This window comes from Arachis ipaensis, chromosome B6 (genome assembly GCF_059453495.1).
Source record: "Arachis ipaensis isolate K30076 ecotype BB chromosome B6, ASM5945349v1, whole genome shotgun sequence".
Classification (NCBI taxonomy): domain Eukaryota; kingdom Viridiplantae; phylum Streptophyta; class Magnoliopsida; order Fabales; family Fabaceae; genus Arachis; species Arachis ipaensis.
In genome coordinates this window covers 79,262,895-79,271,127 of record NC_142441.1, presented here as the reverse complement: position 1 = coordinate 79,271,127, position 8,233 = coordinate 79,262,895, and the positions used below count along the sequence as shown (strand labels likewise).

Sequence of the window (8,233 nt, the reverse complement as noted above, 5' to 3'; positions counted from 1 at the left end):
TGAGCTCCTTGATGCTCACTAATACATCTTCAGCAACTCCAATCACTGTGATAATACTTTTATCTGCTAAATCACATATAGACAAAGGCCTTTTTAAGGGAGGGAGCCTTAAAGCATATTATATAGACAATGGCATTATACTAACACACGCTCCTAAATCACACATGCAGTCAGAAAATATCACACCTCCAATAGTACAGTTAACCATACATGGACCTGGATCACTACATTTTTCAGGTATACCTCCCATTAAAGCAGAGATAGAACTACCTAAAGGAATGGTTTCTAATTTATTAAATTTATCTTTATGTATACATAAATCCTTTAGAAACTTCGCATATTTAGGTACTTGTTGAATAACCTCAAAAAGGGGAATGGTTACCTCAACTATTTTGAATATTTCTACCATTATGGGATCGAGTTCCATCTGCTTCCTGGGCTTCCTTGTGAGTTGTGGAAAGGGAACAGGACGGGTGTTATCCATAGTTTCAGCATCCTTTGGTACTTCACCCTATGGTTGAGTTTCCTCTTCTTCAACTATGTCCTGTGTGTCCTCTTCTTCTTAAGCATCTTCTATTTCCACTGCATCTTCAACTGGGGTGTGTTCTGGTGGACTTGGCTCCTCTTGGTTCCTCTTCTGCAATGTTGTTCTGAATCTCATAGTGATGGCATTAATGCCACCCTTGGGATTAGGTAAGGGTTGAGAAGGAAGTCCACTGGAGCTCGAAGGTTGGTTAGTGGAGTTATTTAGTGACCCAATCTGTGAGACAAGAGCTTGCAAGGTAGAGTTCAGACCATTTAGGGTAAAAGTAAGGTTATTTTCCATGGCCTGCTGTCTCCGATCAATAGAGTGTAATAACTCATCATTAGAAGATGAAGAGGAATAAGTGATCTGAGGGGTCTGCTGAGATGCTTGAGGCTGCCTTAGATGAGGTGCTCTGTAGGCCTGATTCTGATTCTGCTGTCTGATGTTGTTACTGTTATTCTACCTCTGGTTTTTATTGTTATCTATGCCTCCTCTGTTATGATTGTCCCTCCAACCCTGGTTAGAATTATCTCTCCAACCTTGGTTGGAATTGTCCTGCCATCCATGGTTGTAGCTGCCACCTTGATTGTATCCTTGATTGGGGTTGTCATAGAAGTTATGAGTGGCTGTCACAGTGCTATCTTCCTGCTAGAGCTGCGGACATTCATCAGTATAATGGCTATAATCAGCACAGATCTCGCATACTCTGTGGAACCAACTGTTGGCTTTGCTGTGGTGGAGAGGGCTGAGCTTGCTATTGACTCAACTGCATCTGCTTCAGTAAGTTGGTCATTTCACATATACTCTGAGTTAGAGTAGTAGTCTCTTTGCTAGAACATACCTCTGCAATAGCTTTTGACCGGCTTTGTTTCTGCCTGTGATTTCGAGTAGATTCAGCTAAGTCGCTGATCAATTGCCATGCCTCATCAGTGGTCTTGTACTTTTTCATAGACCCATTGCTAGCACTTTCCAATGTGGTCTTATCTTGAGGCTTCATGCCCTGTGTGACGTAGCCGAGCAACACTATCTTGTCAATCATACGCTGGGGACATGCTTCCAGAAGATCGTTAAAGTGCTCCTAGTATTCGTAGAGAGTCTCAAATTCGTCCTGAACAATCGTGGAAATGTTTTTCCTCAGTTTATTAGTAACATCAGCTGGAAAGAATTTTTTCAAAAATTCTCTTCTAAGCGTATCCCAGTTAGAAACAGTTGCTCCGTGTTGAGTGTAGTACCACTCTCTCGCCTTTCCCTCAAGAGAGAATGGGAAGGCTTTTAACAAAATAGAAGTTTCATCTGCACCATCATGCCTGACAGTAAAACAGGCTGCCTGGAAATCCCTAAGGTGCTTGATAGGCTCTTGAGCAGGTAAGCCATGAAACTTGGGCATCAAGTTGAGTAGTGCAGTCTTTATTTCAAAATCCACAGCCACAGCTGGGTGATGCACTTGATACGGTTGCAGTGTAAAATTAGGGGCTCCAGCTTCCTGGATAGTAACTCTCATAGGTGCTGCCATGTCGCCTGCATGTAAATCAACCGAATCAGTAAAAAGGGAGCTTGTTTCTTCCTTAAGTGACGTTTCAGATTCGTCCTCGGAGAGGACTAACCGACGCTGATGCCAGGGCATCTTGGCCAGTTTCACTGACCTTTTCTTTACTGTTTTTAGGGTAGTTTCATGCATTTCTTTAGGAAATAAGCTAGTTTTGGGTAGATATTCACCTACACCTTGATTCAAGCATACATTGTGCATTTTACATTATTTCATGAGGATTTTGCATGAATTTAGTGACAAATTGTATGCTGCATTACCCATGACTTGGACTAGAACTTTGATGCACTCTATTGCTTGATTTCAGGACCAAAGGAAGCAAGGAAAGGGAGGTAAATTGCAAGGTTAATGAGAAAAGTGATTGCTAATAACACTCTCAAAGCCATCATTTCCCACGTTAAGAGTCACGTTAACTAAGTTAACGTGCACTCTAACGTGGAGAAGGGAAGTTGAGCCAACGTTAGTGACACTTAACATTGTCACTAACGTTAGCAAACACTCATGAGTGGCCACGTTAGAGCCCACGTTAACCTAGTTAACATGGCCTCTAACGTTAAAGGGGGAAGAGAAGCCAACGTTAGTGACATTCAACATTGTCACTAACGTTGGCCTAAGAATGCAACACACAACATTAACTCCCACGTTAACTTGGTTAACGTGGGAGCTAACGTAAGAAGTGAGAGTTGTCGACAACGTTAGTGACATTCAACATCGTCACTAACGTTGGAAGTAACCACACAACCCCTCAAGGAGCCACGTTAACTTCCACGTTAACTTAGTTAACGTGGAAGCTAACGATGAGGGATGAATGATGAGCCAACGTTAGTGACACTCAACATTATCACTAACGTTGGGATGGCTAAGAATGGCCATGTTAGAAGCCACGTTAACCTAGTTAATGTGGACTCTAACGTGAGATCTAGGGGCACATTGGAATGTTAGTGACAATGTTGAGTGTCACTAACGTTCTCGAAGGTTGGCAAGGCCACGTTAGAAGCCACGTTAACCTAGTTAACGTGGGCTCTAACGTGAGGCAAAGGGGTACATTGGAACGTTAGTGAAAATGTTAAGTGTCACTAACGTTCTCGAACATATACTTTCACTAAATGTTAACACCCCTAACGCCCTGAGCTAAAGTCTCTGCCCACTTAGCACTTTCTCTCTGCAAGTAAAGCCAAGCCCAAATGAAGAAAAGAACTGCTTCAAACTCAAGATCCAAAGGCCCAAGACTTGAAGAGCAAACTAGAAGCTGAGAAGAGTAGTATATATAGGAGTAGCTTTGAATTGTTAAAGGAGTTCTGGAGGCTGGAAAAAGAGAACTACTCTCTGTATTTTACCTTCTCTGCATTTTCTAGTTTTATGATGTATTCTCCATCTTTGTTTTCATTTTCTAGAGCTATGAACAACTAAACCCCTTTCATTGGGTTAGGGAGCTCTGTTGTAATTTGATGGATCAATACTAATTTTCATTATTCTTCTTCTATCTTTTCTCTTGATTTTACTTGAAAGCTTTCGATCTTCATCCCATTGAGTAGTTATCTTGGAAAAGAAGCTATTCAAACTTGGATCTCTTTTGAACCTTGAAAGAGGAATGAAAAGATCAAGCTAGAAATGCTTTCTCATGTTGGACCAAATTGGGTTTGGATGGGTATGTAACTATAACCCTCTCAATACTTGATTTGGGAAATGCATGTGGTATAATCAGTGACCATAGTTCATCTCTTCTCATGAGCAATTGACCAAGGAATTGGCTATTGATCAAGACTTGAGAGATTGAATTGCAAGAAATTGTAATTCAATCAATTAAGATTGCCAAGGAGATCAATGAGTGCATTGATTGAGGAAGAGATGAAAATGAACTTGATCCGGAGAATTGCAACATCTCCTAAGCCCAATGAACTCCCCATCTCTAATCTTACCCATTCTCTTTAATTTCTGCCATTTACTTTTATGAGCAAATCCCCCATTCCCATTTACAATTCTGCAATTTATTTTCAGTCATTAACTTCCAGTCCTTTAATTCTAGCATTTACTTTTCTGTTATTTACATTCCCGCCATTTTATTTTCTGCAATTCTCAACCCAAATTCTGGATTCGCTCAACTAGAACATTCTTCTAATTAAAGTTGCTTGATCAATCAATCCCTGTGGGAATCGACCTCACTCTATTGTGAGTTTTTACTTGACGACAAATTCGGTACACTTGCCGAAGGGAGATTTGTTGAGAGACAAGTTTTCCCCGCATCAAGTTTATGGCGCCGTTGCCGGGGATTGATTGTGCATCAACAATGATTAAATTGGAAGATCACTAGATTGAGCATTTTTATTTTGTGAATTTCATTTTCTGTTTGAGTGATTTACTTTTTGTTTTAGTTAAACTTCTTCCCTTCCCCCTCTACTCTTTTGTTTTTCTTTGTTATTTTCAAGTCTGTTTGCTAACCCACTAACTGTTTGATATATTGCATCACCCACAACTAATAGTAATTCTGACACAAATACTTTCTGCACCTATCTTTTCTTGCTTGCACTTGATGGTTGTATGACAGGGAGAAGAAGCGGGGCTTCAACTTCCTTCGATTCTGAACCTGAGAGGACCTTCCTTAGATTAAGGAGGGAGGCAAGAGGAAAGAAAGTGGTTGGTGCTGAAGAAGAAGAGGAATTCTTTGAAACAAATATGGAAGACAACATGGAAAACCATCATGAAGAAGAGGATCACAACCATGGGGGAGGAGGTAGAGCAAATCATGCTGGGGAGGATAGAAGAATTTTGGGCTCTTACATCAATCCAAACCCAGGCAATTGTGGAAGTAGCATCCAAAAGCCAACAATCCATGCCAACAACTTTAAACTTAAACCACAGCTCATCACCCTTGTTCAGAACAACTGTTCGTTTGGAGGAGGTGTTCAAGAAGACCCCAATCAACATTTGACCACCTTCCTGAGAATATGTGACACAGTGAAGTCTAATGATGTTCATCCTGATACCTATAGACTGCTCTTGTTTCCATTCTCACTTAGGGACAAAGCAGCCAAGTGGCTGATATCTTTCCCAAGGGAAAGCTTGACAACTTGGGAAGACATGGTGAACAAATTTTTAGCAAGATTTTACCCTCATCAACGAATCAATAGGCTGAGAGATGAGGTCCAAACTTTCAGGCAACAAGATGGTGAGACTCTATATGAAGCATGGGAGAGGTTCAAGGACTTAACAAGGAGGTGTCCACCTGACATGTTCAACGAATGGGTGCAGCTGCACATTTTCTATGAAGGACTCTCTTATGAGTCAAAGAAGGCCGTAGACCATTCATCCGGAGGATCTTTGAACAAGAAGAAGACTATTGAGGAAGCCATAGATGTTATTGAAACAGTAGCAGAGAACGATTACTTCTATGCTTCCGAAAGAGGGAACACAAGAGGAGTAATGGAGCTAAACAATGTAGATGCTCTGTTGGCCCAAAACAAGCTCATTATCCAGCAGCTGGCTGACCTCACCAAGAAGATGGAGATGAACCAAGTAGCAGCAATCTCCACTTCATCAACAACCCAAGAAGGAGTGAATGAAGAAGCAGAGGGGAGTCAGGAGCAAGCCAACTACATTGGGAATTCACCAAGGAAAAACTATGATCCATACTCCAAGACCTACAACCCTGGATGGAGAAACCACCCAAACTTTGGGTGGGGAAGTGAGCAAGATCAAAACCAATACCAGAGACGTTACAACTCCAACAACAATGCAGCTCACTAGCAATTCACACAGAGGACATCTCAACACCTCCACAACAATACTTTTCCACACGCTTATCAAAACCAAAACGGCACATCTGCTCCAAATCACTCATCAATTAATGACAAGCTCTCTAAGATTGAGGCCTTACTTGAAGAAATATGCCAAGAGATTCAAGAAAATAAGGTGTTCAAAGAGGAGTTGCGAGCCAATATTAAGAACCAGGGAGAGACCATCAGGAAGCTGGAATTCTAGGTGGGATATTTAGCTGAGAAGATTCCCAAACCTACTGATAGCTTCCCAAGTGACACGGAGAAAAACCCCAAAGGAGAAGCAAAGAAAGTAAGATGGGAAGATTGCAAAATGGTTACTGCGAGTGATCAAGAGACTGAAGACAAGCAAGGCAAACTTTGCAAACAACCTGAAGACAACTCAACAAAGGAGGAGGATAGAGATCGCCAAGAACCAGAAATCTCACAACAAGAGCTGCTGAAGCTCTATGCACCCTTCCCTCAACTGCTCAATGGTGCTGTGAGAAAAAGAATATACTCAAGGTTCCTAGACTTGTTTGCATCTCTGCATGTAAACATACCATTCATCAAGGCAATTCAACAAATGCCTGCATTCATCAAGTATATGAAGGAACTTCTTCCCAGGAAAAGCTCACTCAAAGGAGGCCAGACTATAGTGATGAACAAGGAATGTAGTGCCCTTATTCAACCTGAGTTGCCTACAAAATGAAGAGACCCAGGGAGTTTTCACATCCCTTGTGCCATAGGTGAAACTATGTTCGATAGAGCACTATGTGATTTGGGTGCCAGCATCAACTTACTGCCCTTATCCCTGGCGAAGAGGCTGCAGATCAATGAGATAATACCCACAGATGTAATCATCAGACTCGCTGACAAAACTCAAAAGCAAGCAATAGGAGTGGTGGAAAATGTGTTGCTAAAGGTTGGGAAATACTTTCTCCCAATAGACTTTGTCATCCTGGACATGGAAGAGAGTCACACTCATCCAATCATATTGGGAAGACCATTCCTAGCTACGGCCAGAGCACTTATCGATGTAGAGAAAGGGGAGCTAATATTGAGAATCCATGATGAACGACTCAGCTTCAATGTTTTCAAACTCTCACAAGAAACAGATCAAGAGGACAAGGAACTAAGCACAAATGATAATGAGACACTGAAGGAGGAAACAAGCACTGAAGCACAGCCAGTTCATTCTGAGATCCCTTTAATAGATAAACAAGGAAAACAGCAATTGCCACAGCTCAAGGAAAAGTTGGAGGAACCTAAACCTCTAGAGGCAGGTGAAGACAGCACCACAACTCCTTTAGAAAAAGAGGTCACCAAGGGGAAGGCAACATCAAAAGAGACAAAGAAGAAGGTACCAAGGAGGTGGAAGAACAAGAAAATCCCTACGGAAGACTTCTCTCCAGGGGATAGAGTTGTCTCAGCTTACTTCCCAGATATTCCCCCTAATCTCCCCACTGTACCATCTCAGTTACCAAAGGTCTTCACTATCAACAGAGTTCTTTCCCTGGAACATGTGGAGATCATTGATCCAACCAATGGATATAAGTCCACAGCAAGAGGGGAGGATTTTAAGCACTACCAACCACCCTGATGAAGGAAAAACGTCAAGCTAGTGACGCTAAAGAAGCGCTTCATGGGAGGCAACCCATGTTTTATATGTTTTTAAAATAATGAATAAATCAATGTTTATGAATTTCAACCCAAACTTGACAAACACTTGGTGCAATCTTTATCATGCAGTATATAGTGAAGAACAAGTTTGGTGTTCAAAGCAAGCCAAGATGCATGCTAGTCTTGGGAGCTTTGAACAAAACTTTTCATCACATTGCTTCAAACTATGTTTGTTGTCACCCCATGGTGCCACCAAAATGCATAAGGATACACAAGTAGTTAGTTAGTTGAAATTCATAAATAAACAAACTCTTTTTCTTCTATTTATTATTCTAGCCGTAGAGTTTGATTTTTATGATATTAATTTCCTTATTTTAAATCTTTATAGGAAAGGAAAAGAAGCATAAAAAGGGGATTGATTGGACAATTAAATGGGGGAGATTTCGCCACTTAATGAAGAGTACTACACACATATCTCAAGAGGGAATGCATGGGGAAACGCTGCCATGCAACATTGGAGAAAGAAGACCTTGAAGACCGAACCAATCACTCTCATTAAGTGATGATCCTTGTCCTTCCTTCATACACAACTCCAACCGTCCATCAAGCAACAATCCTTGCAATCCACACCTTCCATCCACTCATGATCTCCCTATATAAGTGAACCTTAGTGCATGATCATTCCTCACACTCAAATTCCCACTCTCCACACTTCATACTTTCGGCTTGCTCAAACCCCTTCATCACACTCTGTCCTAGCCAACCTATTCCTCATCTCTCCGTATC

At 41.4% G+C, this 8,233-nt stretch overlaps 1 non-coding gene across 1 annotated transcript; it reads right to left on the bottom strand.

Annotated features, from left to right (window-relative positions):
- Positions 1-5,198: 5,198 nt before the first annotated feature.
- Positions 5,199-5,302, bottom strand: LOC148561470 (small nucleolar RNA R71). The gene has a single exon (XR_015886341.1). It is a non-coding gene; the product is annotated as a small nucleolar RNA R71 (small nucleolar RNA).
- Positions 5,303-8,233: the final 2,931 nt, after the last annotated feature.